We start from the raw sequence: 16,063 nt of genomic DNA on the forward strand, positions 1-16,063 counted from the left end.
GACACATAAGCTTTGGCAGTTCCGTTAGTAAATTAGGATGGCACTCAGAGAGCACACAATAAAATCCAGGGGACCCATATCTTATTTGGATCTGCACCACATTGCAATCACTCATAAATACCAGTCCCCTATATTTCCCCTTGATCCTGATCCCGACCAAAATGGAATGAGTTCTTCCCTGATCCATACAGCCTCATGCGTCCTTCCACCAAGTTCCAAGGTAATAGGTCATGTCAAGTTTTTGCATGATTCTGCTTCTTAAAGGTTAAGTTTGTAAAATTGGAGAAAACTGAGTGTTCCTCTCTCTCCCCTCCTGTCCTGAGCGAGAGGAGAGCTAGGAAGGCACTGCTGGACGATATCACCGAGCTGTCTTCTCTCCAGAGATGAGGAGTCTATAGATCAATATTTTTACAAATTTGACCTGTGTATTTCGTATGTAGGAATATTTTGCTATTGTTTTACATATGTGGGATAAAAAACATAACAACACCTAATAACTGAAATTATCATATAACCAACACAATATAGAGCTAAGAATAAAGCCTTATCTGTTTGTTTTCAGACACTTATTGAAGAGATGAGTGTGGAGCAGCACAGGGGCTGACAGCGGCAGACATGGTGACCCACCTTCTGCTGGAGTGCCACAGTGTTCTTATGAACTATGAACTGAAGGGACACATCTTTCAGACAGTCAGAGGAAATGCTGTGGTCAGAATCCTGACAATGTGTGAGTCTACCTGTCTACCTAGACACATTCACACACACCTGCATATACATCATCAAGGATACAACACATATTTGATCTTATTCTATTACTATATTTTTATTACCCACCATAAATATTTGTTCTATTGAGTTTACACTGAAATGAAAAGTGCAAAAAATAAAAGGGACATGTCATGGAAATTTCTCAACAGTCAAGCACAAGTCATTACAATTGTTCTTTCTGGAAGTTTAATTCTACATCTGCAGATAGGCATCTGCAGATGGGCATCACCGTACAAAACCATGGCAAAGATTTCATACAATGAGCAATGACAAACAAGAGACACAGCACTTTTATACATTTCCAAGTTCCTCCTGGAGAGGAACACATGTTATCGATTAACCTCTTTGATCATTAGTGTAGCAGATATTTCTATTTAACTGCTACTGGTGGCTGAGTTGGGTTTGATCCTGACGCATGTATAAAAGATGAGGAGTAGAGGTTTGTCCGGTTGGTCCCTTTGACCATTTATTGTAGAAAAAAGGTGGTTTACAATTTGCTTAAAACAAACTAAATACATTAAACTAAAGAGTCTCTCGTAGAGCACATTGAACGTCACAAAAAATGGTCAAAAAAGTGTTGCCTTCCTCAGCCACGCCCAGATGCTCTCTTGGCTGGCTCTTTAAGCCTTTCCCTTTGGCTCCACCCTCCGCCTCTCAGGTTCAGTTCAGGTGTCCTGTAGGTGGGGTAAAAACACCTAAAGACACAGTGTCACTCTCACACACACACACACATGCATGGCTAATAAAGAAAGATAACAAAGGTTAATATGGCTCCTACAATTAGAAATAGGTGACCAGTATCCTGTCTTCTACTCTGTCTCAGGCCCCTTGAGTGAAACATCTGTATTCAAAGATCTCTTATCAATGTTTTACAACCCACTCACATCCCCTGTCATGTGACTTCATTGTTAGGTGACCCTGTGAGTCACAAAGTCATTGTTAGGTGACCCTGTGAGTGACAAAGTCTTTGTTAGGTGACCATGTGAGTGAGGAAGTCATATAACATCAGTTGCTTGAGCAACACCCTGATATGTAAGGGAATCCATTTGTTCATATTTCTATACATCAATGTGGTTCCTTCCATAAATCAATGCCCAAATGGTAAAATTGCCACCACAGGACATTAACCGGATTTGCTGTATTTATTTTGAATATATATTACATACATAAACAGATTTTTTTTACACATGTTGGTGTGCCCGAGCAGCGCCATGATTCAGCTTTGCCATAAAGGACAAATGGTGACCTCTGGATCATTCCACATCAAAAGCTGCATGGATTAGTGGTCCTGTGGAAAACAGTTGGGATTCTTATTAATATAATATTTTAAATTTGTATCCAGTGTTCACTTACAGGGTTTGTATTCCACTAGAAAGACAAAAAAAACCATTTCCTTTATTCTCCTTACTTGTATCTGGACCAATTCTGATGTGTATTAGGGTCAGAAAGCTGTAAAAGCATGTTAAGAAAATAAGTGATACCATGATGTGGTGGGAAGTTCACTAAACAAACTAAATTAAAATAATTAAATCTAGGATGTCACAACAATTACAACGGTGATCTTAGGCATGAATAGTTAACAATATGAATCCATCTGTAACAATGCTAATGTTACTATACCAACAAACATTGTATTTCAGGTCAAACAACAGATTTCATTTATATTGATGTTGTAAATTACCTGTTCAACAGAAAACTGGAGACTTTGGCGTCATTCTGAAACTTTCTCCTCAGTAATTTTCCATCCTGGTGAAACCTCATTGTGTATACTTGTTTCTGTCTCATATCCTGTTTTATCTGACTTTGACTTCTTTGATGACTTATTAGGGCCCGAGCACCGAATGGTGAGAGGCCCTATTGAATCTGTAAGGATTATTATTATTTTTCCGGCAAAAGGATGGGCTTTTTGAGGGCTTTAACATGCTCAAAAAGTTTCTAAACTTTGCAGTAAATTAGTAAGTGGTGAAAATGTACGTATTGTGGAGTATTTGGAAATGGGCGTGGCAAAATGGCTCAACAGCGCCCCCTGGAACCCAGCCCCTAAGTTTCCACGTAACCGATTTTCACCAAAATCGGGCCAGAGGTGTTATGTGACAAATCATGAAAAAAAGTCTCATGGGGCATTATGAAAAACGCAACAAGAAGCCCGCCATTTTGGATTTAGTGGCCATTTTGGCCATTTTTGCTTTGACGTACCTGTCCCAGGGCTTTCATCAAATCAACTTCAAATTTAGATGAGTGTCATCACAACAAGATGGAGAAAAAAACTGACTTAAAAAATCTACTTTTCGTCACACCGTGTGACCGTGGCGTGGCGTCAAAGTTTGATTAAACGCCATCAAAACTCGAGGTTCTGTACCTCAGACATATTTGGTCCAATCGGGTCCAAACTACACACATAAGGCAAGAGTCCCGGCCTGATGACATCTACACAGAAATCATGACTTTATATCACAGCGCCAGTGGCAACAGGAAATGTCTTGTTTTTTGCATGTCTTACACTTGGATTTATTCCTCCTCATCAACTGACCTCAACCATGTCAAACTGTATCAAATGGGTCTCAAGGCATTAATAATGAAGATGTAAGATTACTGTGACTTTTCGTCAAACGCCATATAAACGGCGTGGCATCAAAGTTCATCAACTCGCCGTGAAACAAGAAATTACTGTAACTTCCGTGTTCATGGTTCCATCTCACTCAAACTACATGTGTGTTTTAACATCCCCCCCCTGAAGATATTCATATGGTTCTAAGAAATTGGCTTGACAAAAAAACTGACTAGCGCCCCCTAAAGGGCAGCCCCGGCACTACGATTGACCGACATGTACAAAAATCCATTATGGCATGTGTCTTTTCATAAAAAAACAAATAAGTCTCTTGGATCAGTATGTTAGACCAAACAGGAAATCCGCCATTTTTAATTTAGTGGCCATTTTGAACATATTCACCATTTTTACTTTGACATACTTGTCCCACGGCTTTCATCAGTTCAAATTTAAATTCATCACAACAATACGGACTTAAAAACTGATTTAGGGATTGATTTTTCGTCACACCGTGTGACCGTGGCGTGGCGTCAAAGTTCATCAACTCGCCGTGAAACACGGAATCTCAAACTACATGTGTGTATCAACAGCCCCCCCCTGAAGATATTCAAATGGTTTTAAGGCCGCGTGACCGTGGCGTCGAAGTTTGATTAAACGCCATCAAAACAGGACTAGAGTCCCGGCCTGATGACATCTACACAGAAATTATGACTTGAAATCACAGCGCCCACTGGTGGCTACAGGAAGTGAAGCGTTTATTCTTGCCACAGAGAGGAAAACACATCCAACGCAGAGACGTGCGCTTGGTCATCGTTCGCTCTCTCCCCGGACCACAACAGGCTTCAACGTGCGGGTGCTTGGGCCCGCAAGTGCTACAACATAGCCCTAGTTGTATATGTCTTTTCTTATAGTAGGCTCACTACACAGTTAATATAACTTTTTACAAAGAGAGCTTTAGAAATCTTCCACACTGCCTCTTTAACAGATAGACATAAAAGCAGATGCAGATGAAAGCATAACCTTGATGCTGCAGGTAATGAATCTGATTTTTTTTATTTTTTGAGAACAAAGTAGTGCTCAAATCAAAGTGTGATATCTAAACAACTGACATTGTGGCCTGTTGTTACCTTGGCTGCCGTCTAATATTGTGTTTTGGCACATGTGGATGCCAGGGGAAGAAAACCAACATAAACACACAGTCTAGTCTCTGCACACATCGCAGTGGAGCTGAGTGAATGTATTCAGCTTTGTCTAGAGTACTGGGACTCAATCAATTCAAGCTTTTTTTGAATTATACAACACAGTCTACAAAAATGAGAAGTTGCACATTAACACACAAGCTTAAATAAGAAACCTGTGAGATCTCCAACAACACAAGGGAAATAAATCATAACAAACCCTCTCTGCTCCAGCGAGCATAACTACAGATCACAGCTTTCATTTTAACACCCGTAAAACACTGTGCAAATCAAACTGTTGTATAACAAAATTCCATTTGATTCCTAAGTGAAGCTTCAGATAGAATTTCCACATTTCTACTCAAACACAGAGACGTATAATAATGCAATGTTTACTAGAACTCCTGATGATGTTGCAGCAGCATTGTCTGTTTATTGGTTACTATGTGTGTATCTATGTTTAATATAAGAGTTGGAGGAGCTCGGTCAGAATTATATATATATATATATATACATAAAATAAAGTCTGTGTATTCATTTGTCTTAAACTACCTGAGCTTTTTATTCCATAAAATGACTGAGCATATCACAATTTGAGCTGTTAGTTGAAGAGGAAGTTGAAGTATTACTTTCATCACTGACCAATGTCCTCAAGAACAAAATTAGAGGCAAGTGGGAAAAGTAACGCAACTGGTTCCCTGGTGCTTCACAGCCATATCTCCGAGCAAGATCTTTTAAAGCCGATGTTGACTGATGGATGTCGAAATAAAATGCATCAAAATTCAGGTTTTATAAGTGTAAGATACATTTGTGCATCAACAACGTGTGAAACCAATGCTTCGATGAGATTTCCTCCATAAAGTAATTGATTAAATCAGATTTAATTGAATGAGCAACAACATTCAGGAAAAAATAAAAAAGTCTATTCATTTGATTCAATATATATACATTTGATTTAATATCATTTAACTGTCCATAAAAACATATGCTTGTTAATATATTTAAACATTTAATGTTTATCATCCTACCTGTGTTCCCAAAATATACAGCTCTGGTGAGAGGGTTATCCATGTAATGTCCTAAACCTGTCTCTGAAAGCCCCTTGTAGGACAGCCAGATGCAGAACGTCAGCAGGTCCACATGCATCCTCAGTAGAGAGACACCCCCCTTCCTGAGGAATAGCTCCCTCATACTGCAGCTCTACTGCCTCCCAATGGACATGAGCTATATTTCCTTGATCCCTTGAGCTTCCTTAGGTCTACACTGAAACAAACTCAATGTTTATTATTAATTTAAACATTGAACTGGAGGGTACTCTAGTAATACAATTTTAGTAAAATAAATGTTCCTTTTTAGTTTCTAGTAAAATAAGGTTTGCATTTAAAAACAAAATAAAAATATTTAGAAAAAGGCACTTTCAAATAATGTGTAATTTTTTGACAAATTTATAAATGATGTAATTTGAGTTTTCTCTGTTATTTTTTTTCTCTTAATATATAACACACACATATAAACGATCCCACCAAATATTAACAACAAAATAGCTTCAACACTTTTCTTTTTGTTCTCACTTTCTCTTGTTCAGTGAAAGTGAACTCTACCTTGTGGTGCCAGGATTTACTACTGTAAAGACAGAAACCGATGCACAGTTTAAAATAAGACTACCATAAATGCGAGAAAAGCTGCCCATGTTAAAATAGAATCGGTCCGTCACAATATAATAACAGGTCTGGGTCCGTATAGAACAGAGTTAGTGTCCGGTTTGGACTGCTCTCCGCCTATCGGGGACCTATTCTCGATGATCATTGTAGATTTTTCAGGTGAGTCCATGCTTTGGATGCGGGCAGCAACCTTCCTTAAGAAGGTATAATATACATATATATATATATACTGTCGTATTTAGTGTGTTATTTTAAAGGTTCAGTGGTTAGAATTAAGTGAAATCTATTGGTAAAATTTCACATTGCAGCTGATTAACCCTCTCACCTCACCTTTTGAGACATGAGACTGAACCTCAGCCTTCAGTTGTCATAAAGACTTAAAAGGTGCTTAGTTTGTTCAGTTTAGAGGACTGTAAAAAACAAGGAGGCCTCCATAGAGAGGCCCTGCCCCTAACGTAAATATATAGTGTCCAAATATAAAGGGCTTATTCGGGGGTAAAGAAACAAACTAGTGAACACATCACTAGAATTATTTTATATTCAATAGATCCCTTTCACATAAATCTTACACACTGGACCTTTAAATAACTGTTTAACCCTCTTCAGGGGAATTCCCTGGCTATAACCCAGGAATGCAAAATTACAGAATAGATCGGACACCTTTCTGGCATATGTTGGTGCAAAATGTAACAAGAAGACACACAAGGTAACTATTGAAATACATAACCAGTATACTAGCACCCAGGCAAGTTCCTGTCTGTTGATTTAGCTAACTCCAATCCTCCTAGAACAGGAGCCACACATCTTACAGTCACCCTCCGGGGCCCCATTGTAACATTGGGGGAATTGATTAGATGGGACAAAGTAGGCACTGACCCAATAATGCTCTAATGCTTGGCTGCAGCTTAGAGGGCTCACAACAACTAGCCTCACAGGCACCAGAAAGCACTGCTCATTTACCCCTCACCTCTCTGACAATGAGGCATCTATATTGTTGTTGTTTTTTGCTTTGCTTCAGATCCGGTTTGCTTTCTTCCTTTGTTGTCCAGAGTATGGAGGACGAAAAATGACTTAAGTATGAATAAATAAATAAATGTATAAATAAATACAAGCATATATGCATGAATGAATAAGGACATATATAAATACGAGTTTGAAATTAAACAGGACACAAAATATTATATGTCTTAATTCAATTTATTTCCAAATTTATTTATTTTTGTATTTCTGTGTCCATATGAGAAAGGCGGTCCTAACCTCACTCTCATGCAGGATTGGTCACAGGAGTGTGATGATCCAGTTATAGTACTTCGTAGCGTGTGTGTGCGGTGTGTAGGAGCACACACATACACACAAGCATTTTCTCTCGCTCCTGGTATGTCACATGGTAGTCTGATACGATAATGATTTTAAAAATAACTGTGAATGTGAGTTACGTTGCGTCAGTTGCTAATTACACAACAGGGAAGATTCGCTAGGACTAGAATTGCTTCTGTCAGGATCGCTCAGTTGACCAATCCTGCTTGAGACTGAGGTTAGGACCTCCTACCTCATCCTACATTTCTTTATTTATACTTAAGTCATTTAAAAAAAATGAGAAGGGGCACTAAAGGGGATAGGAGTACAGCATTTTATAATGGCTGAAAAACTGATTTTATATTCAAATAATTGCATATTTCTACACTGGAAAGACAGGGCTGACCATAACATGCCTCCATACTGCTTGTGTGGTGTCATCCAAATTTCCGCAAGCCCTGACGTTCAGATTCGACTCCAAACAAGGCAATTAGGGCCCGAGCACCGAAGCAGTGGGAGGCCCTATTGAAACTGTAAGGATTCTTATTATTATTATTCTCTGCCAAATGAATTGGCTTTTTGAGGACTTTAACATGCTCAACTTCTTACCAAACTTTGCAGTAAATTCAAAAGTCGGAGAAATTTACGTATTCGGGAGTAATTTGAAATGGGAGTGGCAAAATGGCTCAACAGCGCCACCTATACACAGCCCCTGAGTTCACTTTGACCGATCTTCACGAAAAATTGATACATAGGTGTATCATGTTCAGACACACAAAAAAGCCTCAAGGAGCATTATGAAAAACGCAACAGGTTTTTTTCTGAACTGTAACTGTAACACTTGATGGTGCTCTAAGTTTGTTGATTCGTAACATCATATGCTGCTTTAAATTTTGTCGAAGTTTGTGAATGCTTTTATATATTGGCTGTGATAACTTTTGCCTGGAAACTAAATATGAGATTGGTTCTGATATCTTGTATTCAGAAAACTGCATTGTTGTGCAGATCTCCATTGGGTGTGGCCGAAAAACTGAGTTTAGAGTTTATCATTCTGCTTAAGACAAGGTATTGCCTTCAAAGTTAATACTGCTGTTTGTGGTGTGTGTCGTTGGGACAAATAAAGTCAAAGTGCATCCTAATGCAACTCTATAATTAAAGATTGGTTGACAGAGAAGTCCTGTTCCCTTAGTATTTGTACTTAGTGAGTATATTGCTTTTTATGTGGATCTGAAGAAATTGTGTTATAAGTTTGGAGACAACAATGTGTGACATTGAGTATCAGTGAGCAGGGTGTGATACATAGAGGATACGGAGAGATGTGCATTCTTGCTGTTCAAAACTAGACTAGATAAAAAAAAGTTTGAGGGGGCGTGGCCTATCCCCCTCCCTTATTGCTCCTTAATGTGTCTATGAGCCTGCATGAAATTCTATTTTTAGATTTAAGTGTGATACAATCAGCTGATACACATTATAAACCCTAAATCTAGAAAAACAAAAGTATTGTACGATTCGATTCCGATTAAGAGGGCTACGATTCAATGATAAAATGATCATCGATAATTCTATACAACAGGACTTTAACCCTGATGTCCTGGCTGTAACAGATTAACTACCTGTGCACATGTTTAAATACGTGCTAAAGCTAATCAACAAACACAAGGTAAACTGTTAAACCGGTCAGAACTGTTCAAGTGTAAGGTGAGTGCAGGTCAGCGGGAGAGTGGTGGGAGGACACTCAGACACTGTAACAGACGACCAGACTTTAAATGTGCGTCTGTCCTGATCCCGAAGCAGTGGTGGTTATATTATGTAGCGGCAGGCCATTGCTCAAAAATGAACGAGACGGAAAACATGAATCAATTAAGTTCTGTCTCTGCATCGAAGAAGAGTCGGCCACGTCCACATCTGCATCACAATGCTTCTAAGAATCAAGAAATGTCCACACCTTGAAAAAATTGGACAAATTATTGCCCAAACTAGATCATTTGATGTATTAAAACATGTACAGACTTCATTAAATCCATCAAATCCAATTAAATTAAGAGTCATGTTCAAAACATTTTAAAAACTCCAACCGTTATGATCTAACTGCTGCTCCCCTGTTGTTTAACGCACATACAGGTGTCGGTGCCTGACCTGTTACATTATGCACTGTGTATTTCTAGGAAACAAAGTGAGCAGTGGCAGGAAGCCACAGATGTGGTGTTTCTGGCTGTGCATCCTCCAGGAAGCTGATGCAGACAGAGACAATGTTGATGAGGAAAACAAAAAACGTAGGATACCATCACGTAATTGAAGATGGTTCCAGCCCTTAATGACGACATGGTAGAACCCAGTCCCCTTCTGGGATCCCTCCACTGACAGACTCGCTGCAGCCTGCTGTGGCTGTAAATAAGCAATGGATCGATCAGTTTGACCAGAGACATTCTGTTGATCAAGCACATGGAAACATGAGGATTGATCAGTCCATGTGTCTGTGCATAAAAATACTTAAATATAGCTGCATCGAACAAGACCATTACAAAAGCCCATCCCGAATTAATGGCGACATACTGTTGCTTTGTTTGGTATTATACCATACAGCCTACTGTCTGACCCTCGTCTATAAGTGATTTGCCTCAGCTCAGCTCAGTAGTGAACGGATTAGAGGAAGATCCAGGATGAATGTGACTGGATGCTGCAGATGAACGAGCCTCTTGTTCACTTAAGCCGCACCAGTGTCATAGGCATCAGTGGGGAAAAACGGGCAGCGCCTCTGTGACTGTTACAGATGTTACAGATGAAACATTTCAGCTTTGCACATGTGGATGTCCACGCTGCTGATGCTGAGCTGCAGCCGCAGCGAGGAGCGCGTCCTCCCGCATCACACATGACATGAGCAGGCTTACCTTGCATGTTTATTAGTGAGACTGTTCTCACGCAGCCTTCTGTTGCTCGTGTTGTACGGGAGGAAAGGTTTGAAATGTGTTGGGGCAGTGGATGATGCTGGTGTCTGCGCCCTTCTGAGATGGAGAGAGCGTGTCGTTGCGCTGATCGCGGTGTAAACTCCTCTGTATGGAGGGTGATCAGTGCCTCGTTGCCATTGAAGGGGATTGGGGTTATTAGTTTCAAACCTGGAAAATAAAATTATATGAGCTATATATAAATATATATTGTTTTTCTATGGATACCATTGATGTTCCATTGCTTCTGGATTGGATTGCCATGAGGTTGAGGATAAACATGGGTTGGTAACCTAGAATAGCAAGAGCAGATTGCACTTTGAAAAGATTAAACTAATACATCCCATCCCTTCCCATTGTTACTCTAATCAAAGCTATACCCATATAAGTGTGCACTGCCTGAGAACTGATAGAGGCCAAAGATTTACTTATTTTTGTGTCTGTAACGTGTAAGAAACATCATCAACACACCCAATCGCTCACATTGATTCCCTATGAGGATCCCCCATGTGTTCTCATGGGCCCATTCAGACATTCTCCAGAGTTTTTACAAAGTGGCTGGCAATCCACAGAAAGTCTGGAGCCTCTCACTTGGACATTTGCATTCTCACATGCAGCCCTTCAGTAGAATGTCAGGAGTTTCCCTGGAGTCCAGTGCACCTCTCTATAGCTGAAAGTAGCTATACGTAGAGAGGTGTTCTACATGGGTATCATCCTCTTGTTCAACATCTCCAATTGCCGCTTGTGCTGGGCACTTATCACCTCCTATACAGAACTCTGCCAGAAATCCTCTGGACCAATGATGTTCTACCCCTGTGGTGCTATAAGCTTTGGACCAATTATTATGCTGAGCAGTGGAGCTGACCCAGCAGTTGACAACTACCACTATGACTGATCACAATATCTGGGGCTTGACCAAACCTAAAACAATTTAACTAGAAAGGCATTCAATAGAGCGCATTCCTCCATCAAGGGCCAACAATCAAACTGCACCAAATTTTACCCACACATAGATACCAGTCTCCTAAATGTGTCTGATTTATTTTTTATTGTGATCAATTAATTATTCCCGTCGGATTTTGGATTCGTAATTTTTTTTTTATGGATTCTTCCCTGGCTCATTTCACATCCTTCTTCCATATTTTGTGTAAAACCTGTCAGTTGTTTTTATGTTTACAACAAATATACCGTATCCATGTTCAGAAGTTGGAAACCAATATGAGGAGACTTTAACAGCCTGACTTAAACTGTTTACACTCTGCATTAAAATGCATTTCGATACAGATTGTATCTTGATAAATGTATCCTTTTTTCATTTAAACCAGGTGATGTCCACGTTGACATCCAAACATCCACCTCACAATCACACATCCAGAAAAACAAAACAACTAAAATAGAAAAAAAGAAACAAGCAACATAAAAGACAGAAGAGGAACATGGCACCTTGTTGTGTTTTCATGCTTTTCCATAAATCTTACTGTTCGAGACCAGCAGTTACACTTTATTTTATTCTGACGTGCCGCGTCGCTGTCCTCAGTATGGTGTCAAGCAGGGGTCGGCAGCCTAAGGCATGGCACGCGGCGCCATAATCATTGGCACGCAGTCGATTTCCTATTAAAGAAATGTTAACAGGTTTTGCCACGCAGCCTGTATTATTTAGCTTGACTGATGTAAACACCTCCCAGCCACTAGGTGGCAGTGATGCACCATAGGCTGAATGCAAATCGCCATTAAATAATAAAAGAAGTAGCCTCCCAGCCGGCACTGCTCGCAGTTTCCCACACTTTCAAAGATCAGGCAGACAAGGGCGAATATATAAAGGAAGCTTTCTTCTCTAGGTCAGGTTCTGTTTGAAGGAATACCAAACCAAGAGACAATCAAATCAAGAATCAGAAACATCCCCATATCAGCTCGAAGTGTTGAGCAACGCATCGAAGAAATGGCGGAAAATGTCAGGGCGCAGCAAACAGCTATGTTAAAAGATGCCATGGTATTTAGCATTGCACTTGATGAGAGCGTTGACGTGAACGACGTACCGCGCTTTGCAGTCATGGCAAAATACTGTGATTTGGCTGTAAGAGAGGAGCTCTACTGCTTAAAGCCAATGTCAAAAACAACAAAAGGTGAGGACATAGCCAGGGTGTTTATGGAACATTTTGAGGAGCGAGGGTTTGACATCGGTACGATTTTTGCAGTAACAACAGATGGCGCCCCCGCCATGGTCGGAAACAGAGGGGAGCAGTCAGATTAATAGAAGAAAAAGTCTGTCACCCCATCATGAAACTCCACTGCATAATACACCAAGAAAATCTCTGTGCAAAGATGTCAAAGTTAGATCTTAATGAGGTAATGGCTACAGTGGTAAAAATGATTAACTTTATAGTTAAGTGATCTTCACTGACTCACCGACAGTTCCAGTCGCTGCTCGAGGAAATAGACTGCGCGTACAAAGACATCCCTCTCCACTCAGCGATTCGCTGGCTAAGCTGCAGAAAAGTTTTGGAGCGGTTTGTCGGATGCTTTGATGCCATCAAGGCCTTCCTGGCTGAAAAGGGCCAAGACTACCCAGAACTTGAGGACGAGAAGTGGGTTGTGAAACTCATGTTTCTCAGAGATATTATGGGACATCTCAACGAGCTCAATCTCCGGCTACAAGGTGCAGGGCAAATTTTTTTGGACAGGTTCGACACACGGACAGCTTTTGTCGGCAAGTTTGCAATATGTGCAAGTGCATAACTCCACTTTCCGCTAATTCAGACACATAACGCCGGGTTTACACCGGACGCCAAAGCGACGCGTAAGCGCAGCGCCGTGGCGCGCCGGCGCTTGGCTGAACACACATGACGCTGAAGCGTCGCGTAAGCGCCGCGTAGATCCCTAGTGCGCAGGCGCCAGGCTGGTCACAACAAACACGCTTTTCTCCGCGGCGGTCATCCTGCGATTCCTCTCCGTGATCACACATACTGCTGATATTTGTCATTAACTGCAACAGCGTCCCAGCATTTGTCCTTTTTAATGTTGTCTTTATATAACATGTGCGGAGGATCATACAGCTCACTGTACTTCTCCATATCAATTATTAATTTAATGTCATCCTTCTTCAAGAACTTCTCCGCTGTTTGCTTCGTTCAATGTCGGGTGTCGAGGGTAAATTACGTATTCTCCACTCAAGCCTATGGGGAGAGTACGTAGACACACACACACTCCCCCCCCCCCCCCCCCCTCTCTCTTTTTATCTTCTGCTTGTGTGGCTGTAGTGGGGGGGGGGGGTGATTGGTAAAATTAAAACTCCAGGACAACAGAAGGGGAATACAAACTATGGGATGCATATTTGATCATTTATATCATATAAAATATGTCATCAATATCGTTTAAAATCATTTTTCAGTGTGTTTCCTGCAGCGATACGCTCGCGTCAAGCGCAAAAAATAGACTCGACGCCGAAACGATCGCTGCACGGCGCGAGGCAGCCTTGGCGCTGCGCTGCACTTCAGCGTCCTGTGCGGCCGGCACAAGGGATTAACATGAGAGTGGATGGGAGTCAGCTGTTATTTAAGGCATGGCGCTGCGCTTACGCGTCGCTTTGGCGTCCGGTGTAAACCCGGCGTAAGGGAGATGTCATCAGCACAGCATTGGTACTGCTGAAATATGCAAATGCATGAGCGAGTTCCAGCTGGTGTTCACAACACGGTTGTGGGACTTTCAGAAGTATGGACCTATGTTCTCTTACTTGATCAAGCCTGGAATTTCATGGACATGAATTTGATTTATCTCTGATAGACTGGTTGGATACACAGGGCATGGAAATGCAGCTGATTGTGCTGAGGAGTTCAACACTGTGGTTGACTAAGTTTGAGGAGCTACGGAAACCGCTGGAAACCACAGCAGTGCGAGATCACGGAACCTTCATCTTCACCTGCTGGACATCTTTTTCGGAGAAGTTCAACTGTCTCCGGAACCTTGCTCTGGCTTTACTGACAGTCTTCGGGTCAGCAAAGGAAAGCAAGGTCAGGGATCACACTGACTGATAGGCATCAGTGTATTTGTTTGCATATAATGCTGTTTGTGCACCTCTTTTTCTCTGACTCAGACGTGGATGTTTTTCATGAGGTCACATTCTTGTATAGCCCTAGTACTGTTATTTATGTTTGATCTGCTTTTGTCCACTTTGGACAATTCCAATGCAATACTTGTTAATGAGTTACTGAAAGCAGTGTTTTGAAATGGTGTCAGTGCAATCTGTCATGGGGTGGGGAAATTCTGAATATGAGTGTGGTTGGTGGGGTTAATGACCTATTATTGCATAATGAGAGAAACAGATTTTTCAAAGTGTTGTTCTATATGTATAGCCTATATGGATGGAAAAAATTGACATGTCTGTTGGCTATATGAATGTCGATCAATAATAAAACTTTATGTAAAAAATAATGTTGATATGGCACACTTATTAACAAGAAAATTTCACATAGGCACTTATTGTGAAAAAGGTTGCCGACCCAAGAGTCTACATTACTCCGTATTGAACCTCCTTATTGAAACTCTGTTGGGAAACTCAGTACTGTAACTCTGGATGTTAGTCCTACATTGGCCGACTATCCTGCTAAAACTTGAACAAACATGAGGACGGTGTAACTTACCATTCAGAAACATCCAGTTGTAACCGACTGTAAATATGTGGCTGGTCTTCTATAGCTGCAAACATAATGGGACTTTCAGCTGTGTTTACCAGAGAGAGTCAATGCGCCATAATGAGACCGTCGATAGGCCTGGTCATGTGTCACTCAAAGTGCAGTCAGCCAATCAGATGAGGGGCTCAAGAGGCAGGCGAAAACAGCCTGTTCTGTCTGCAGCTCCAGACAGAGGCAGAAGAGAAGACATGGGCATACACTGATTTGAAACAGTCACATACATTTTTGTTCTGTCAACATAGTTGTTTTATATGAATTGACAATGCAATGCAAGTGCATTTACCATTGTGTTCCACATGGTCACAACGCGTTCCTGACCACCTCTGTAGGTGGTTTGGCCGATCAGATCACAGTACGTCCTCAATGCATCTTAGAGGCATTTACACCTGCAACCTAATATTATGTGGTAAAACTCTATGCTGCTGCAATCCATACACATTTTATACCAGATGCCAAATGAGGTAAAATCAAGCTACTTATTGTCTTCTTTGTTTTTCTGTCCCTCCACTGCAGCTCAGCAAGAAAACAATGTCTTTAAAACCACAAATCTCTTTTTTGTTTAATTAAATTGATTATTTATTACATTAAGGGTTACAGAAAGGGTTACACTTTCATGTGGGATCTGACTTTTGTTTTAAAAAAGACTGTTACATCATGTTTACAGCTTTGTTAATATATAACTTTAATGAACTCTGCTCACTCTACTTTCTGTAGGGATTTCTTTCAGCAAGCAGCTCCAACCAAACACTTCCAATTGAGGGTGTTATGATCTGCAGTTATTTTTTCCTGATTTATTTTGAAATTAGACTTGGCTTGAGTGTCTCTTGGTTGTTTCCCTATGAGGTGATTGTGTGTTTACCTGTGTCCATGGATCCCTGCCTCCTATTTGTAATTATATTCTGTGCTCCCCATCCTCTTTGTCTACTCTAAAGCTCCCCAAGGTTTCCGGCATATTCTTTTGAGCTTTAGGACTTCTCTGTTT

General features: G+C 40.8%; 1 protein-coding gene across 3 annotated transcripts in view; it reads right to left on the reverse strand.

Moving 5' to 3' along the window:
* Positions 1-15,116, reverse strand: part of slco4a1 (solute carrier organic anion transporter family, member 4A1) — a 33,292-nt gene extending 18,176 nt beyond the window's left edge. Inside the window, exons 1-2 of one of the 3 annotated variants that reach the window (XM_061074328.1) lie at positions 15,031-15,116; positions 10,340-10,564 (exon numbers count right to left, since the gene is read on the reverse strand). The gene's annotated coding sequence lies outside the window, so the exon portion shown is untranslated. Of the gene's footprint in view, positions 1-5,522; positions 5,724-10,339; positions 10,565-15,030 lie in introns of those variants that run through there. The other 2 variants (XM_061074327.1, XM_061074329.1) reach the window with 2 other exon arrangements.
* Between the last annotated feature and the right edge of the window lie 947 nt (positions 15,117-16,063).

This window comes from Limanda limanda, chromosome 7, assembly GCF_963576545.1.
Source record: "Limanda limanda chromosome 7, fLimLim1.1, whole genome shotgun sequence".
NCBI classification, from domain to species: Eukaryota; Metazoa; Chordata; class Actinopteri; order Pleuronectiformes; family Pleuronectidae; genus Limanda; species Limanda limanda.